Source organism: Hyperolius riggenbachi, chromosome 1 (assembly GCF_040937935.1).
Source record: "Hyperolius riggenbachi isolate aHypRig1 chromosome 1, aHypRig1.pri, whole genome shotgun sequence".
NCBI lineage: Eukaryota > Metazoa > Chordata > Amphibia > Anura > Hyperoliidae > Hyperolius > Hyperolius riggenbachi.
In genome coordinates, this window is record NC_090646.1 from 79494548 (window position 1) to 79514464 (window position 19917).

At 44.3% G+C, this 19917-nt stretch overlaps 1 protein-coding gene and 1 long non-coding RNA gene across 5 annotated transcripts in view; one reads left to right on the forward strand and one right to left on the reverse strand.

Moving 5' to 3' along the window:
* The window catches only part of CTBP1 (C-terminal binding protein 1), a 664453-nt gene that overhangs the window by 528962 nt on the left and 115574 nt on the right, over positions 1 to 19917 (reverse strand). Inside the window, exon 1 of one of the 4 annotated variants that reach the window (XM_068275607.1) lies at positions 3705 to 3784. The exons of the other annotated variants lie outside the window; for them this stretch is intronic. The gene's annotated coding sequence lies outside the window, so the exon portion shown is untranslated. Of the gene's footprint in view, positions 1 to 3704; positions 3785 to 19917 lie in introns of those variants that run through there. 4 annotated transcript variants of the gene reach the window in all.
* Positions 3860 to 19917, forward strand: part of LOC137563344 (uncharacterized) — a 65784-nt gene continuing 49726 nt past the window's right edge. Inside the window, exon 1 of the long non-coding RNA XR_011030324.1 lies at positions 3860 to 3939. This is a non-coding gene — a long non-coding RNA (uncharacterized lncRNA). The remainder of the gene's footprint in view (positions 3940 to 19917) is intronic.

Here is a 19917-nt window from a genome sequence, read left to right on the forward strand (position 1 = left end):
GGAGAAGTGGGTATCCTGAATAATTTACTGCATTGTACTATATGCCACTACAGTGCCTCTCTAAATTGTGTACTTGTAATTAAGGGAAATTTGGGCAGGAAGCAAAGCTGAAAAAAGTCTCACTGCTGTGGAATCTGGGGTAAGATGTAATTCGTCTGGCAGCTAATGCTGGCAGCCAAATTAAGCTGTATTTGGGTATGAGTATACACTGACTGGCCCCCCTGGTAATCCCTCTGCGCCCCAGTATGTCTGCTATAAATAGTATTGAAAAAGCCACTCCTGACAGAAAGTCGCGCTGTGACCCGGAAAAGGAAGTCTGCGGGTCCTTACAGTGCATGCGCAGGTTTGCAGGCTCCATCTCCCTCCCTCTCCGTCTCAGGTACGCATGCGTGGACCGACAGGAATCCCAGTGACGTACTTCCTGTCCAGCAGGAAAACGTCACTAGCTGGGGGGCGTGGCTTTGCATATGACCCTGTCGCCATAGGGTCATAAGAAGGCTAAGTTCTGCTGTGCTTGCATCGCATGGCACAGCTGCTAATAGGTGTGAAACCGACCTGAAGACTCCACTCAACAGTGTGATTCTTAATGAACAGTTGTATTTTCGATAAGATCATTCAGATTGAAAGATAGGATTGTGCTTAATAGATCCACAGCATTAAAGAATCCAAACTATTCCTAATATAGAAACCAGCTGCGGTTGTAATGACGCTGATGACGCAGCCGCTGGAATACAGGCTGCACATTCTGATAGGCAGTGGGCGTGTTCCCAGTTCGCCCTCCGAAGAGGTTAACAGTAGTCAACTGACTGCGGTCAGCTGACAGTGCAGTGTAAGCTGACGTTACAGCTGACACCCAGGTAGGTGTACTGCTGTGTGATTAGATGTGCGAAGTGTGGCCGGCCACTGATTGGATAAAAGTTGCATTTAAACCGGCAGAGTGCTTCCAGTCATCGCCCGTGGTAAGCATAGCTGTGGCTAGTTGCTGTGTGCGCACTCTGATTCCTGAATTGCTGTTGACCTTTGGCTTGTTACTGACCATTCTTGTATGCTGCCTGGACCGACCTCTGCCTGTTACCTGAATATTCTCTTGTTTGCTGCCTGGACCGACCTCTGCCTGTACCCTTGACACTCTCTTGCTTGCTGCCTTGACCAACTTCTGCTTGTTACCTGGATACTCTCTTGCTTGCTGCCTGGACGGACCCTTGCTTGTTACCTTGACTCTCTTGCTTACTGCCTGGACTGACCATTGCCAGTTACTTGGATACCTCTGAATCCTGCCTGTACAGTGTATTGTCACCTGCCTCCATTGAGGACCTCATATCAGGTACTTACATCCTTTGAACTTGAACTGTGTGATACTAGCTTCAGTGGGGCTCTGGGGGAATATTGTCACTCTACTTCAGTCTGTATGCCTTGCACGTTAAGACCTGTGGGTAACCGTAGTCAGGAGACAAATCAAGTGTCCTGTTCACGCAGGGGCTAATCTATAGTTGAAGACCGTGGGCCGAGCTCAGAGTCGCGGCAATAGATTGGGGCATAGAGACCGATTTAGAATGTTCACACAATGCCAACAATTTGCACTGCGCCCTCCCCCCCCTTCCCCCAAAAAAGCTCTCAGACTCAGTATAAGTAGTTAGTTAGCCAAGAATAGGTACCCTCAGTAAAGGAAGTCAGGTGTAGGTCCCTCAATATACATAGCCAAGCATAGGTGCCCCCAGTATAGGAAGTTATGTATAGATGCCCTCAGTATAGGTATGTAGATGCCCTCAGTATAGGTATGAGGATGCCCACAGTATAGGTATGTAGATGCCCTCAGTATAGGTATGTAGGTGCCCACAGTATAGGTATGTAGGGTGCCATAGGTAGCCAAGCATAGGCGTCCTCAGTTTAGGAAGTCAGGTGTCCACAGTCAAGCACAGGTGTCCGGTGCTTCCCCAAGTAGCATGAGTAGGCGACGGGAGCGGCTCACTCACCCAGCTCTGTGGATTCCAGCAATGACGTCTTTTCGGCATCCTGCACTGTCTCTGCTCTGTGTATAATTAGAGCAGGGCTACAACAAAATGGCCACCGACATCCGCATTTGTGGACATCAACTGCCACTTTTTTGTAGCCCTGCTCTAATTACACGGATCAGAGGAGGGAGAGAGCGGGGCGGCGAAACATACCAGAGGCTGCCGCGACACATGAATGTGTCACGTCACATGGGGTTGGGAAACGCTGTTTAAAGACAGAAATAACACTGCAAAAAAGACGTACATACCAATGTATAGGGACGGCCCTGGGTCCCATAGAGACTTCTCAGAAGGCTTCCAAAGACGCAGTACGGAGCCGCTCCTCTTCTAGAGTACTTGAGGATGCAAATAATTCCAAAGCCCCCATAAGGAATTCTGAAGGCATAGTCAACCAGTGGGTCGAATAATTTCAAAAGGGTAACAGCGATGGACTGGGAAAGATGGGATCTAGAGCCTTCTCTCTACAGAGGTGAGTATCTAACTTTTTTTTCCAGGGTTGCTTCAGTATTGTTTCAAGGAAATGATCAATAATGTGATAGTTTCTCTGTTTCTATACAACACGATCTGAATAACCTGATTGAAAATATGATTGTTCGCTAAAAATTGTACCATTAATGGGCACCTAATAAGGGCAGGTTCACGCAGACTTCAGAGGATACCTGTTGTTTTTGATCTTTTAAACGCTGAACACTGACCGCCATGTTGTTTAGTCAAGTCACTTAGTCAAGTGGTTAACAGCGTTTATTAAAGCATTCGCATTTGAAAGCTTTTTATGGTGATTCAATGGCCCAGAGGATTATGGTTAATTTCCTGTCCTCTCTGCCTTGAGAATTGTGGTAAACTTCCTGTCAGCTGCATACCTCCTTGAAAAGACAACCAGAGCATTTGTTGGCTTTGGAAGGCGACTGCCAGTGGTTTCTATTGTGGTTTGGTGAACGCTGATGACTCCAGACTGCAACGCTTTTGAAAACGATTGTCAACACTGTCAAGCGCAAACACAAAAACGCTCCCATTACAACCTACTGGAAGAGCTAGAAACAATGCCATTAAAGAGACACTGAAGCGAAAAAAAAATTATGATACAATGATTTGTATGTGTAGTACAGCTAAGAAATAAAACATTAGGATCAGATACATCAGTCTAATTGTTTCCAGTACAGGAAGAGTTAATAAACTCCAGTTGTTATCTCTATGCAAAAAAAGCCATTAAGCTCTAGGACTTTCAAAGTCCTGGAGAGGGCTGTCTTCTAAAGTTTATTATCTAAACTGTCAGTGAAGAATTTTATTTTCTCTGCCAGAGGACAGGTCAATAGCTCACAAGACTGCTCTGAAAAAAATCATTTAGAATGCTGAGTAGTGTGTAAACTGCAAATATTAAAGAATGATGTTATAAAAAACACACTATATAACTGAAAATAATAATATGAGAATATTTTCTTTGCTACTAATCTTCTAGTAATTATCCGTACTACACCACCAATTCATCATATTTTTTTCCGCTTCAGTGTCTCTTTAAATGGAAATAAAAACCACTGACTGGCGTCTGTGTGACCGGCCCGAAACATCACAGATTGTACAATCTTACTTTACAGCGTGTGATCAGTACAACCACACAGTTTGCTCGCACTGGCAGGCTGCAAGGCGAAGTAACATGTAACGATAATCACACAATCGCTACAGTAGAGAACGCACTTTCCTATTCCCGGCTGTGGCTTCGCAGTAGCTCTTGCGCATCGTCTGACTCTGTCAGTTTATGTCAAGTGCTCCTTTAACAGCTGCGCCATGATATGCAAACAGCGGCAGCACGCCGTCCCAGTCCACTTATTGTGACATAATGTGAACCTAGAGGTCACTTCCTCTGCAATAAACAGGCGCTGCTATCCATCACATGGTCACTGAGCATGGCTCGTTATGAAAACAAACGCAGGTAATTCTGCATGACTCATCGCCATACTTTATGCTGTAATGACATCTAATTTACTGGATGCTTGATGACACCTTCACGGCATAAACAAGCACCGATAAACAACTGACCTCCTCTGAGGGACACTCATATCTGTTACACACGTCATGATGTCATAGTGGGGGGCAGCGGCTCACCATCCTACCCTGGACAGAAGAACGTAGATCTCTTTATTTATTCATTATTATTATTTCGTATTTATATAGTGCCGACATCTTTCGCATCGCTGTACAGAGTATACAGTCTTGTTGCTAACTGTCCCTCGGAGGAGCTCACAATCTAGTCCCTACCCTAGTCATATGTCTATACAGTGTAGTGTATGTATTGTAGTCTAGGGACATTTTTTAGGGGGGGAGCCAATTAACTTATCTGTATGTTTTTGGGATGTGGGAGGCAACCAGAGTGCCCGGAGGAAACCCACGCTGACACGGGGAGAACATACAAACTACTTGCAGATGTTGGCTGGAAATCGAACCGGGGACCAAGCGCTGCAATGTCAGAATGCTAACTACTATGCCACCGTGCTGCCTTGTCACCTACGTCGGTGGCATTTGGTGAATTTTGTCAACCTGTCAGTTTTTACACTCTGTGATTTCGGCGTTGCGAAACGGTGCGGTATTTCAGACGCAAGCTGATTAGCAGTTCCTGAAGCGACACTGTCATCAGTTTTAATTTTTACAAAGTGAATGAATATTGTATGCACATCTTTATGCTTCCATCTAAGATAAATTCCTGTAGACACCATGAATGCATACAGATGAAAAAAAACAAGATAAAGTGGACCTGAACTCTTGCACAGCACAAAAGGGAAAACATAGAGAATGCACCCTGTGTGTAGAGAGTTTACCCTAATTCCCCCATATCTGTGACTAATCACAACTGTAATTTGATCTCTTCAGCTGCGTCAGCTTGGGAATCTCCTCTGCCTTGGCAGAGCAGCTAATTTGTAAACAAAGGCTGTTAACCCCATGTCTGCTTCCATGAAATCAGGAAGTAGACGCACTGCAGATGTATTGCATCACTTGTATCAGCTCCAACAAAGAAATGTTTTTCTGTAAAGCTTATTATGCTGTTGCTTATATTTTAGAGCAGAGAGGAAGTTCTGAGTTCAGGTCCGCTTTTTTTTTTAAAGGAAAATATACTGTATGACTCAAAAAAAAGTGCAATGAGGTCTGCAAGGCTGACGCAACCTGCTTACTTTGATGCTCCAACCAGCTAAGGGGCAGTTATATTGATTTATCTACTGGGGGGCTTGATCTACCATCTTGCTCTAATTGATCAATACTGAATGTCCACTGCTGTTTCTAGGCATAGGCCATTGTGTATGCAAGTGCACCTGCATTTATGCAAATGGAAATCAAGTGTGTCCGACCATGTTTAATAGGGTCAAACAGGCATAACAGTTGATATGTAATGTATGTTCCTGTACCATAGTAAACTGTCCAACCAAGTTACGTGCAGGGCTAGATTTAGGCCAAGGCCACTTAGGCCATGGCCTAGGGCACCAAAGAGCAAGGGCAGGGGGGTAGCAGGCTAAACTGGTGCAGCATTTGCAAGCTTGCTGTATGGCTCATATTGTGGTGAAACTCCTCCCACAATGTGATGTCATAACCACAGATCAGTGCTTTTCAGCGCAGGAGATTTGGGCACAGCCGGCGCCACCATAGACTGTAATAGGAATTACAGCTATAGCAGCGCTCAGAAGACAGAGCTGAAGTTGTCTTTAAAACACAATTCGGCCTCCAGCAATTATGTTATTCCCCACTATCCATGGCGGCCTGGAGGGGGAATAGTAATTAACACGGCCCGGACTTGTGCAGCAACAGGATCAGCCATATACCGGCTGTATCCTGCGCCCAGGTCTACCGGCGCTGATTTCATATGTATGCTCATAACCATGGTCCTGACAGTTTGCTGTTTGTGAACCTGGTTGCATTGTGGGAAGTAACAGCTTCTTCCAACTGCCAAGCAAGCAATAGCTCCCTCTGTGCATAGAACTCTCAGTAGTGAACATTCCGCACAGATCATCTGGCAGAACAAAAGATGCCACCACCAGTAAAACATTTCAGAATGTAAATCAGGGAGAGGAAAGATTGTACAATGGGCAAACACTGACTAAATAATCTATAAATTAATATTGTAAAAAATAAGAATTTAAGTGTATAACCACAATATGATCACCTTTGGCTGGCACACGGATCAGTTTACGTTACAGAACCAGCACCCGCAGCACGGAGGGAGTGGGAAAACTAGGTCAGCCCCAAACAGCAAATCTCAAGTTTATCATTTTGTTATTAAAAATGAACCTGATCTCTTTCAAGCGACACCGCTGCTTAAAAAGACAAATGTAAAAATAAAAGTCACCGCAGCCGGGCGAAAGAGGAATCGGTGAGGAGAGGAGAAAAAATTGGATTTTCTTGGCAGTTGTTGTGCTTGAATTAGCTTTATATGAGAATCCTCTTTTGAAAACAGCCCAAGCAACGTGATTTATAAGAAGCCATTCCCTGCCAGTTAATATGTTGCAGTGTTTACTTTATCCCATTAAATTTTATTATACATTACATTCGCACTCCGCTCACACGTCGGAGGTGGCGGGGCGTAATGGAGTTAAAAGATGTACTTGTGACTGTAAGAGTTTCTATAATCTGCCACGATTCCAACACTGGAGAAAGGCGTTCGTTGTGAATGCCGCGAAGTCCTGAGCGAGAACGCCTAGAACACTCAGGGGAAGAGATGGCCGCTCTATTCTGCTGCACTGCCTTCTCATTCCCCCCTCACAAAGGCTTGTGGAGTACTCAGAATCACCAGAGAAGCGGGGACTAGCGACCAACTCCAGCAAAAATGGTTTAGAGTGGTTATTATTGTTATGGCTATTTATATACAGCCCTGATGCATTTTCCTTCAGTGTTTTACAAAATACATTAAGTGGTTCATGTTGCTATCTGTGCCTCAGAAAAGCCCAACATCTAATGACTAGTCAGGAATGCAGCTAGGCCCAGGCGAACCAAGCGGCCGCTTGGGGCCTCATCCACAGCATGGGCCTCTCATACTGCCAGGCCACCCTGTCTGGGACTTGTATGGCTGAGCCCCTGTTACTCCCACACAGTCCGCAGATCAGCAATAATGTGAAGAGAGGGGTGAGTGGCACAGTGACCATAGAGTATGTTGCAGATGCAGAAGTGAGGTCATTGCCCACTTCCTGCCTTTGAAGTGTGCCGCTCAGCTACTATGCGCTGCTTTCCTCTTTTCGGGTCGCTGACGATCTGCAGGTCTGTGAGTGTTGAAGATGGGGAGCCAGGAGGACGCCTCATAACACCCACTGTCACTAATGCCCTATATGGGGGGAAGGCACCTTTGGCTACCTATACTTTGGGTGACTATACTGGGGGGACACCTTGACTACCTATACAAAGGGAGGCGACCTATACTAGTGGGACACCTGAGCTACCTATACTGGGGTGGCTAATTACTTTGGAGGGGATGCACCTTTGGCTATTGACATATACTGGAGCGCTACCTATTGGGGGGAGGGGGGGAGGCACCTTTGGTTGCCTATTATAATGGGAGATGTGGCCTCTGACGAGGGGGCACACATTATGTACCTCTTGGGGCCACAAAAACCTTAGCAGCAAGCCTGTGACTAGTGTTGGTGTTCATATCAGGGATATTAAACTTAATGTCCTGAATAATCCTAATTACATCACTTTAGCAGCCGAGCAAGTGGACTCGGTCCCGGGGAGCTTACTTCCTGTCCTGGGGAGCTTACTTGCTTGTGCTTCACCTGACTCTGGCTTGAAGGGAGGAAGCGTCAGAGTTGCGTTGAAGGAGGAAGCACATGAAATACGCCGTGAAGGGCAAGTAAGTGAACTCCCCGTGACCCTGGAATGAACATGAGGAGAACATACAAACTCCATATTTCAGCTCATTCCCAGGCACCTCCATAGTTTGAATATGAACCCTGGTGGTCATGAAGATAGAGGATGAGTGACAGATAGAAAACTAAAACTAATCCTGATGTGCCTGATCTGGAGGAATCTGAATGGAAAGACTTATTAGATGTCTCTAACGAATATCTTATAGCCACAAAAGACAAACTCATACAACTAAAATGTATATACAGAATATATTATACACTGCAGCGTTTAGCACAAATGTATACAGACAAATCTGATCATTGTCCCAGATGCAACTACTCCCCAGCTGATTTCATACATATGGTATGGGTATGCCCTCATATACAAACTTACTAGACTCAGATCAATACTCTTCTACAAAACATTTTTGAGAGACCATTATTCTGGATCCTAAACTCCATCTGCTAGGCATTTCGGGTAAACTATTAAATGCTAGGCGATTAATACTCCTATGGGACACACTATGCTACTTTGCCAGGAAAACCATTATTCTACATTGGATAAGATCAGAACCGCCAACGGCGTCCAATTGGGTTAGGATAACCAACGCAGCACTCCCGCTATATAAACTAACATACTTATACCGTAATTGTCCTCTTAAGTTTGATAGGATCTGGGTTCCTTGGTTGGAACATCTTAAAAAACATGGTGTAGACTATCAAACACAATGAACTCATCTACAAGTGCCTAAATATTTCCCTTTCTTCTGTCCTGCGGGGGGGGGGGGGGGGGGGGGGACACACACATGGGAGAGAAGGGCTTTGCGTGGGACTGGGTGGGCGGTAGTTTGCTGGCATTGTTCTATCTGTACTTTTCATGTTGTTATAAAACTTCAATGAAGCTTATTTGAAAAAAAAAAATAATAATCCTGATGCTTTCATATTTTATAAGACAAGTATTATTGGTTAGGCCCGGTTCACATCTGCTAAATGAGCCAATAGGATCCGGTGAGCGGATCCGGTCTCTGCTTCACCGGATCCGTATGGCTCAGTCCGTGGTTCGGTTCACATATGAAAACGGATCTGATCAATGATTGAATGGATCCGTTTTCGCTCAGCAAATACATACCTAATCTCCTGCAGCAGCCGGCGGTAGAGGGTTCCTCTTCTTCCGCAGTGACCACATAGCGCGTCATGTGACTAGTCACATGACGCAGAAGAAGACAGAAGCCTCTACCGCCGGCTGCTATGGAAGATTAGGTATGTATAAACCCTCCCTAGCCCACCCGCCCGGCTGCTGCACCCTCCCCTCACCCTCCCACCGCTAGATTTGTGTCGGCCCATACCCCCATCCCCCGTGGAACGGTCAGTTTATTCACTAGTGTCCGTTCCCCTAAGCAGAATGGTCCGGATCATTAGGGCCTGCAGCAATTTTTAGGTCCGGGGACCGGAATAGACGCATGTGAATGGATCCATAGGTTAACATTGGAACCATTCACATCCGTTCCGTTTGTACAGTATACGTTCCGGTTACATTCCGGAAAAAAACGCTAATGTGAACCGGGCCTTACTGTCTCTGCTCCAGGCAACAAGATTTACCCACTTCCTGCCAGGCCGGAAAGTGAGGTAAATTCTCCCAGATGTGTAAACAGGCAGGAATAAAAACCTCAAAAGACACTCTTATGCCTTCCTGCACTGGCTCCAATTCAATATGTATTTTAGAGTTGGGTTTTCCATGACAAGTCCCCTTGCCTCCTGTGTGGCAAAAACAAAGTATGTGCTCTTTTTCAAATCTATTATTCCACTAGATAAAACACTCTGAGTTCCCTTCTCTCCACCATAGAGAATTGCAGTGATGTCACAAGACCTGCCCCTTGTACCTCTCATAGAACACTGCCACAGCCATGAAGCTGCTGGGGGGGGAATAGTCAGGCAAAAGTGTTTTTTTCTGCTTTGACTTTAAAGGAACTTTAAAGTAACACTATCTCAAAAAATGAGGAGTATAAAATACACATAAATACATACATATAAGAAGTATATTCGGCCCAGTGTAAAATACACTATAAATTTATTTTATCCTATGTCACTGTCGCTTACAGTAGGTAGTAAAAGTTTGACAGATCTGGGCAGGATTTTTGACTAGTCCATCTCCTCATGGGGGATTCTCAGTATTTCCTTCAACTAAACTCTTAGATTCCCCCATGAGTAGATGAACTATTCCAAAACCTGTCAGATTTTTACTACCTATGGTAAGTGGCAGGGACAAAAGAAAAAATACATTTATAGTGCATTTTACTATGGGACACATGTACATCTCACATGTATGTAAATAATACACCTATCACCTAGCTCTAAACGCTAAACTCTCTCCACAACATTATCTTTTACCGACACCAAACACCCCCAAATATTAAATAATACAAAGCACCAACCCCCGATAAGTCCTGTTGCAGCATTTCAGAGATATCATATCTAAATACCGTCCCCTTAAATCAACCCGCCCACCGCAGATAAATAGCGACATCACGTTCCAGCTATGCTGTCACCAAATGAAGCCCCTAACTGCGATGACCCGGCGCGGACTATCCTTAACGCGGGGGTGCCGCAATGGCGTGCCCCTCTCAATTCTCCTGCGAATAAGAATTTTAATGATAACTTTTCTATAAAGCCACACATATAATAGCCGTCCTCTGCCAGCTTAGCTAAATATTATCCTGACAATTAGGATTCAGAAATGACGGATCATTAGAAGGCAATTATTTTTGTATTCGCAGAGGAAGCGAAGATTTGTGCGACTTTCTGCGCATCTCGTTCTAGTATTTACCTATACTAAGTGGGGCTCTTTATTATGTTGATGGCTGCGCAGGAACAATTAGGTCACAGGCATTAAGTGTTTACCTAAAAATGTGCTCACAAACAGAATCCCCCCGTGGATAGGAAGGTGCCTCTGGATCCAGAAAACAAAGTCTTACTTCTCTTCAGAGCTATTAATTATGCAAACATGAATACAGGAGAACGAGGTCTGTGTTGTTCTTCCCTGTTTAATTGACTTAACAAAAAGGAGTCGGGGGAATAGGAACGTTTGAACATAAAACAGAAGGGCCATGTACCGCCATAATTGTCGTGCCACCGAGATACTAAATATGATAAGGATCCACTTTATTTTTAAATATTTAATGAGGGCTGCATGCATGGATCACAGGGTCTCAGAATAATTCTCCTGCATTTATCATAATGATCATATGCCGCTGAGCTGCCTCTGCCGGGCCCTTTCATCTGACGCTCCAGCAAAGAAAGCGGACCTGCAGACGGAGACAGGTAAAAATGGTGCGCAGGACAAGCACAGCCAAGAATGGCTCTGCCATAACTGAGCGCCATAATTACTGTTCACTGCCGCTAATCAAGGCTTTTACTCTATTGCTGCCTATGGCAGGATTAGGGTAGTTTAGAGGGTTAAAGGGAACCAAGCACCATTTTAACACCCGGGGCATATCAATAGCACATTAAAAATGTGTGCTAAAAATGTGTCTCAATAAAAAAAACTGCATTTTACCTCTTCTTTTTACATTTAAAAGTTTAGCAGAATCTTCTATTACTCTTCTTTCGAGGCCTTCCCGACCTCAGAAATTGCAGGCAGATAAGGCGAAAACTTTCATTCCAGCGCAGGAGACTTGGGAGCAGCAGTGAGTAACTTCAGCGCCGTCAGAAGACTATAATCCAGCCTCCAGCAATTGCTGGAAGCCAAATTATTTCATTCCCCACCATCCATGGCGGCCGGGAGGGGTTATATTATTTAACGTCCATGGGAATTTGTGCAGGGGCAGGATCAGCCATACAGGCTGTATCCTGCGCCCAAGTCTCCTGCGCCAATTCCTCTTGTACGCAGATAAGGACTAATAGCTCATACAGCTATTAGAAACCAGGAGAAACTGCAGGGGAAAAAAATGGTGCTTGGTTTCGCTTTAAGGTTGGGGGGGAGGGTTAACTACCTAACAACCACGTCACGCCAACGGGCGTGACCGTGGCGGCAGCTCCAGGACCACTTAACACCAATTGGCGTCAAGTCCTGGAGCTGTGGTTTCCCAGGTAACGGCCACGAGCATGCGCGATCGTTCCCTGCTCATGGAAGTTCATGGAACTTTTTTCCGTGATCAGCCTACTAGCCGCCGATCGCGGCTAACAGGCTGTTTGTAAACGAAAGGGGAAAGAAATCCCCTTTGTTTACATCCGTACAGCGCTGCGGTCTCCAGCAGCGCTGTACGAGATCGGCAATCCCCGGCCTCTGATTGGCTGGGATCGCCGTCCTCTCATAGGCTGATGCCAAAAGATACAGTAACTACATACAAATAACTACTGGTCAGCCTATTGATAGCTATTAGTATTCACTGTGAATACAATCCACAAAGTAATTAGCAATATCGCCCTGTAGTTGGTGATACTCAGACACAGTGTAATTAAACTTATGTATGGCTTTTTTTGTCTTCTATGGTTCATTAATATGGGCCTGAACTAATATATTATCTGAGTATATATAAAAATATAAATTGCAATTGAGCAGCATATACTGGTTTTTGTGGAGAATTTTTTTATAATTTTTTTTACAAATAAATATGTCAGCCTCTATACTCCCCTCCCCTCAGGTTCCCTTTAACTGAATGGGCCAGAAACGCAATAGCAGAAAAAAAATAGCAATGGGCACTGTTTGCGTTTTGCTTAAATTGCATCACATTACTAGAAAAGAGACACTGCGATTCCATTATTTTGGCAGTGTCCTTGCAATCGGCAAACCGCACTGGAGAATCGAACTGAAGTGCATTCTGTGGAAAAGGAACCTTTGCATCATGGCAGCACAGTGGTGTAGTGGTTGACGCTCTTGCCTAGCAGCGCTGGGTTCCTGGTTTGAATCCCAGCCAGGTCAGCATCTACAATGAGTTTGTATGTTCTCCCTGTGTCTATGTTGACTTCCTCCAGGCACTCCGGTTTCCTCCCACATCTCAAAAACATACAGATCAGTTAATTGACTTCCCCCTAAATTGGCCCTAGACTACAATAAATACACTATATGATACATACTGTACATAAACATATGACCATGGTAGGGATTAGATTGTGAGCCCCTCTGAGGGACAGTTAGTGACAAGACAATATACTCTGTACAGCGCTGCATAATTTGTCAGCGCTATAAAAATACTAAATAATAATAATCATGCACTGTTGGAGGAGCTGGGGGTGTAGACCAGACACTGTACACATAGCTTTGTGATACATCAATCTGTAAGCAATTATACTCTGCTGTTTTTTCACATCTCCTCCTCGAAACAAAATCAACATATCTCCACCTAGAAGCCAAATCAATGATGTAATACGCTTGTATTATTGATCAGGGACTGCTTTTGAAGTTTTCTGTCTAGAAAATGTTAAAAGTAGACTTATTTATTTACTCATTGCAGATTTCATGTTGCATCCTCCCTCCTAATGTCTTCTTTGATTTGTACAAGTTTAAAGAGAACCCGAGCCAGTGATAATTTGTAAAAAAAAAATACATACTACCTGATCTGAGGGGCAAGCCAGATCAGGTAGCGCCCATCCAGATAACTCTACGACCCCCCCCCCCCCCCCCCCCCCGAAGCCTGCACTGGCTTACTTTCACTTTAAGAGTTCACGATACAGCATTCACAGCTCTGTGCTCTCATCAGAGAAGCACAGAGCTCAGAAAGGCGGGGAATGGGCGGGGATAGGCAGAGAAGGGCCAGTGAGACGAGGTAGGGGGCGTTCCTGACGCCCAGAGTGGGCGTTTTGCTGGAGTGCCTCTCCTGCAAGGGACACCCCTTTCCCACGAGAGTGCCAACAAGCTGCATGTCTGCAATTTCGGGTGGCCGCAGCACGGAGCGGGGGGGGGGGGGATGAGAGTGGCATAGAGTGGATACAGAGGCGTGGCATAGAGCAGGGAACATGCCTCTGTTTCCCATATGCCCCCTCTGAATTCGGCTCAGGTACACTTTAAATGTAATCCATTTATTTAAATAACGTTTTACCTGAGTAGTGATCAAATATTATCAATACCAACCCAAAGTTTGTACACACATACAATAACTGTCATCAGTCGGGTTCAGGACCCGATCCCTAGGGTGACAGTTCAAGTATGAGTGTTTTACAGACACATAGGCCCTTTATTTTAATTCTCTTTTCTCCTGGGTGAGATTTTCACACCTTGTCATAAATTATCTTTTAAACCACCAACAAGCAAGAAAATACTCCAAATAATTTTGACAGTACATTTTCGCCTACTTTTGGGTACTTTCTCAATTGCAAAATGCTGAAAAGTTATTTTAAAAAATAGATGAAAATGATCTCCTAGGAGATGATAACTCGGGAGTAAAAGTTTTCAAAACAATAAAATACCTTTTAAGCCACCAGCAAGCCTGAAAACACTAATATTTCTTGACAGTACTTTTTTGCCTACCGTATTTATATAAGACACTCTTTTTCTCCCCCAAAATTGGGGGGAGGGGGGAGTCAGTGTGTCTTATTTGCTGAAGAATTCCAAAGCCAGTACAAATAATGCCCGATCTCCCAGAATGCTCTGGGAGGAAATTTCCACATATCTAAACAGCCTAGGCTGAGAATCACAGGAAGGGCGGGGCTACATATCAATATATACAGGAATATATACTGTAGATATGGGATGTGTTTCTGATGCTGAAACCAGGAAAATGGCCATAAAAGTGGGTATCCTGAATAATTGACTGCATTTTACTATATGTCACTATTTTACTACAGTGACACAGACCCGAGCAACAAAACTAGCCAGAAGCCATAGCAGTATTGATGGCAACCTTAAGGTGGCCACTAACGGTCCAATTTCTAGCAAAAAATCGTTTGAGCTTTCAGAAATTCTGTTCGGATTGGTTGTAAATAATCTCCGTTGATAGGCACAATCAATTACAAACTATTATAAAATCAGTCGTCCGACTGGATTTTCATGGAACCAAAATTAGAACTTTCTTGTTGGTTGTGATAGATATGAAGCAAAGATTGGTTCATTGATGGTGTAGTGAACGATTTCACTTCCGATCAGAATTTCTGATCGCTAGAACGATTTTTCGCTAGAAATTGGATCATTAGTGGCAACCTTTAGACAGGAACCACTCTTTGACAATATTATTAATAGCACATGGCTGAGCTGTCGCGAGTTCTCTGACAGAAAGATAAACATATTTTTCCGTTTATCTTATTAACGTTATTTTGATTTTAAAGGATACCCGAACTGACATGTGACATGATGAGATAGACATGGGTATGTACAGTGCCTAGCACACTAATAACTATGCTATGTTCCTTTTTTCCCTTCTCTGCCTGAAAGAGTTAAATATCAGTTATGTAAGTGGCTGACTCAGTCCTGACTCAGACAGGAAGTGACTACAGTGTGACCCTCACTGATAAGAAATTCCAACTATAAAACACTTTCCTAGCAGAAAATGGCTTCTGAGAGCAAGAAAGAGATAAAAAGGGAAATTTCTTATCAGTGAGGGTCACACTGTAGTCACTTCCTGTCTGAGTCAGGACTAAGTCAGCCACTTACATACCTGATATTTAACTCTTTCAGGCAGAGAAAGAAAAAAAAGGAACACAGCATAGTTAATTGTGTGCTAGGCACTGTACATACACATGTCTATCACATCATGTCACTTCGGGTATCCTTTAAGCATTTTCCCCTTGACTGGCTAAAAATATGAACTGATAACAGAGTTCCCTTAGAGGTTGCTACTCCATAAGGGTCAGGCCCCTTTTACAGGTGAAACTTGAAAAATTTGAATATTGTGCAGAAGTCCATGTATTTCAGTAATTCAACTTAAAAGGTGAAACTAATACATGAAATAGGAACCCTTTGCTGGTGTTTTGGATTAATTAGCTTTTTAGAGTCTGACACTTTGAGGCTAGAATACTGAACATTTTTAACACTATTCTAATGGTCTGAGATTGTGATTTTGGTGTTCTCATAAGCTGTAAGCCATAAGCATCAAAATGATATAACAAATAAAGGCTTGAAGTATCTCACTGTGCATGTAATGAGTCTATTTCATATACTGGTTTCACCTTATTAAGTTCAATTACTGAAATAAATGGACTTTTGCACAATATTCTAATTTTTCCAGTTTCACCTGTACACTTGCATTGTAAACCTGTGTTGAGTGACCCTGTTTTACAACAGAGTAATGCAATGCAAGGCAATGGGGTCTAGCACACTTAATGCTTTGAGCCGCTTTGTGTCCGATCTGCTGCCTATTTAAAGCAGGTGTAACAGCGCATTACTGGCAGCAGAAATAATGTGATGCAACTGATGACACAATGACACAAATCTTTTAATAAGGTTGGAAGGTTGGCAGCGGTGTTGCGATGCGCATGCGTGGAATGACCGAATAGGATGAAGAATCCCCAGGAATCCCAGTGATACCCTTCCTGACCAGCAGGGAGTACATCACTGGGCGAGGGATGGCGAGGGTTGTGCGTGTGTGTGTGTGTGTGTGTGGGGGGGGGGGGGGGGGGGTTGCTATGCATATGACCCTGTCGGCACACTCTGCCACGGGGTCATGGGTTTGTGGTTAGAGATGGCCCAGCTTTGGAGAACTCATGGAGATGCACATGATCAGTTTGATCAGCTGACAGATTTGTAAGCCTCTGATTTGCTGAGGTGACTTCCTGGTTTAACACATGATCATGACCAGCAAATCAGAGGCTTACAAATCTATCAGCTGATCAAACTGATCATGTGCTTCTCCATGAGTTCTCCAAGGCTGGGCCATCTCTATTTGTGGTTTTGTGCGTTGTGATGCCACATGGGCGGGGCATCGCACTGCAAGCCCACATTTCACGAGTAAAATCAGCCTCAAAGATGCTGGTTGTGTGGAGAGAAAGGTGGGAGGAGTTAGGGTGCGACACCTCCTCATACAGTTCAAGGAAACATTTCACCTCTGACAGAACCGAGTTAACATGTTGTGTATAACTATTCCTCTGACTAAGTTATATGTTATTGCCCCAAGAACAAAACAAAACAACTACAAAAAAAAAAAAAAAAAAGAGAGACCATTTTGTAGTTCACAACAAATGTGCTGACTTTAACCATTAGGGGACGTGACAAAAGGAAATGAAAATCGGAATGAAAATACATTTCATAAAAGATAATTTTGTACTTTCAGGTGTCATTTCCCCGGCTGAACTTCACATTTTTCCATTTAAGAGCAGCTGGTGCTGTGAGGGAACATTACATATTTATTGAAAGCAATCAGGAAAATGGTTACCAGAAACAAAACAACACATAATGAGTAAAGAAAAGTGAATGTCAACAAGTGGGGGGTAAATGATTAAAGTCACATTGTCTACAAAAAAAAAAGGTTAAACTGTTAAACATTATGCTGCCATATGTCCATGAGAACTGATTCAGAGAACTCCGATGAGATCTCTTTTTATTCAAAGTGGCTACACAACATAATCTCAATGCACTTTCTAGAGAAAGAGCAAACACTCACGATATTGCGTGTTTGAGGTGTAAAGGTGGCCATACATCTCTCGACTTGGCTGCCAATCAACTATCCGATTCGATAATTATTATTGAATAGGATGAAATTTGGTGCCGCCAAGAGTATAGTATGCCCGATCGTCAATGCAACCAACTTTATGATGAAACTGGTCGCATGTATTGAACGGACATGCTGCAAGATGTCAGGCCGGTGTGGTCGATCGAGACAGTAACGGCAAGCTGTATCAGGACGAGCATCGAACACGACAGAACCCCTGGTGCTGTCTCCCCTAATGTAAAATGTTCCCACCCACCCCGGTGTCTTGTGCAGTTCACTTTACCTGTCCACGTCCGCCGCTGGTTCCAGGCTACTTCTGCAATCCACATACACGTGACGTCTCACACGCCCACTTTACTCTGGTGTATGCGGATTGCAGACAAGGAGCCAGCGGCGGACATGAACAGGTATGGACATGTATACTGCACTGGGCACTGGGGGCATTTTACATTGGGGGGGGCAGCGTTGGGCCGGTAAGGCGGTGAATGCAGTGTCGCAAGGACAATTCTCGAGAGATTTCATACTCAAATTGAACGGGAATCGGCCTGTGGTGTATGGGCAGGCTTTTTTCTGCTCGATTCAACGCTCGATCGATTTTGCCACTCGTTTCTCCACTCGATTCTCTTATCTTCCGCTCATTATTCTTATCTTTTTTCATTTACTTCTGTGAGAAATTGAGCGGTAAAACGATCAAACGTGAGATCGGACATATTGGAAATTATCTATCGAACCATCTATCTGCTGGAAAAACGCATATTGTATTCCCAGCATAAGTGTCTCAAAGCCCTAATAGACCTAATTAGAGGTCTCAACATGCGGTGAGTCGACAGACATTGGCCTCAATTCACTAAGCTTATCTCCTGTCTTTAATAAAGTTTCTATAGTTATCATCATGGTGATAAGGCATGTAGTATTCAGGAAACATTTTACCTCAGGCAAGCCTAAAGTTAACTCTTCTGTCTTTAAGTTAACTCTCCAATCCTTAAAATAACTCCAGAGCTAAAGACAGGCTGTTAATTAACTGCGTGTGAAAATAACTACAGAGGAGGTAAATTAACTACAGAGGAGGTAACTCTCGCTTTAACTACAGAGGAGAATAAATCTCGCTTCAGAGCTCATATTCAGCAGGGGCATGTGTGCCCCTGCTAAAACGCAGCTATCCCGCGGCTAAACGGGGGTCCCTTACCTCCCAAATCCCCCCTTGCAAAATCCACGACCAACTTGGTCGTGGATTTTGCTCCTCCGGGAGGCAGAGCTAACTGCCGCAGCCCTGCCTCCAGTCGTGTCTATCAGCGGCGCATCGCCGCCTCTCCCCCGCCCCTCTCAGTGAAGGAAGACTGAGAGGGGCGGGGGAGAGGCGGAGATACGCGTCTGATAGACGCGCGTGAGGCAGGGCTGCGGCAGTTAGCCCTGCCTCAAACAGGAAGTAATCCCCCACTGCAAGGAGGGGATTTGGGGGGTCAGGGTACCCCGTTTAGCCACGGGATAGCGGCGTTTTAGCAGGGGCACACATGCCCCTGCTTTCTATGAGGTCTGAAGCAAAATTTATTCTCGCTTCAGACTCTCTTTAAGGAATGAAGAGATAAGATACAGTGGGTTGCAAAAGTATTCGGCCCCCTTGAAGTTTTCCACATTTTGTCACATTACTGCCACAAACATGCATCAATTTTATTGGAATTCCATGTGAAAGACCAATACAAAGTGGTGTACACATGAGAAGTGGATCGAAAATCATACATGATTCCAAACATTTTTTACAAATAAATTACTGCAAAGTGGGGTGTGCGTAATTATTCGGCCCCCCTGAGTCAATACTTTGTAGAACCACCTTTTGCTGCAATTACAGCTGCCAGTCTTTTAGGGTATGTCTCTACCAGCTTTGCACATCTAGAGACTGAAATCCTTGCCCATTCTTCTTTGCAAAACAGCTTCACCTCAGTCTGGTTAGATGGACAGCGTTTGTGAACAGCAGTTTTCAGATCTTGCCACAGATTCTCGATTGGATTTAGATCTGGACTTTGACTGGGCCATTCTAACACATAGATATGTTTTGTTTTAAACCATTCCATTGTTGCCCTGGCTTTATGTTTAGGGTCATTGTCCTGCTGGAAGGTGAACCTCCGCCCCAGTCTCAAGTCTTTTGCAGTCTCCAAGAGCTTTTCTTCCAAGTTTGCCCTGTATTTAGCTCCATCCATCTTCTCATCAACTCTAACCAGCTTCCCTGTCCCTGCTGAAGATATGCACCCCCCGAGCATGATGCTGCCATCACCATATTTGACAGTGGGGATGCTGTGTTCAGAGTGATGTGCAGTGTTAGTTTTCCGCCACACATAGCGTTTTGCATTTTGGCCAAAAAGTTCCATTTTGGTCTCATCTGACCAGGGCACCTTCTTCCACATGGTTGCTGTGCCCCCCACACGGCTTGTGGCAAACTGCAAACGGGACTTCTTATGCTTTCTGTTAACAATGCCTTTCTTCTTGCCACTCTTCCATAAAGGCCAACTTTGTACAGTG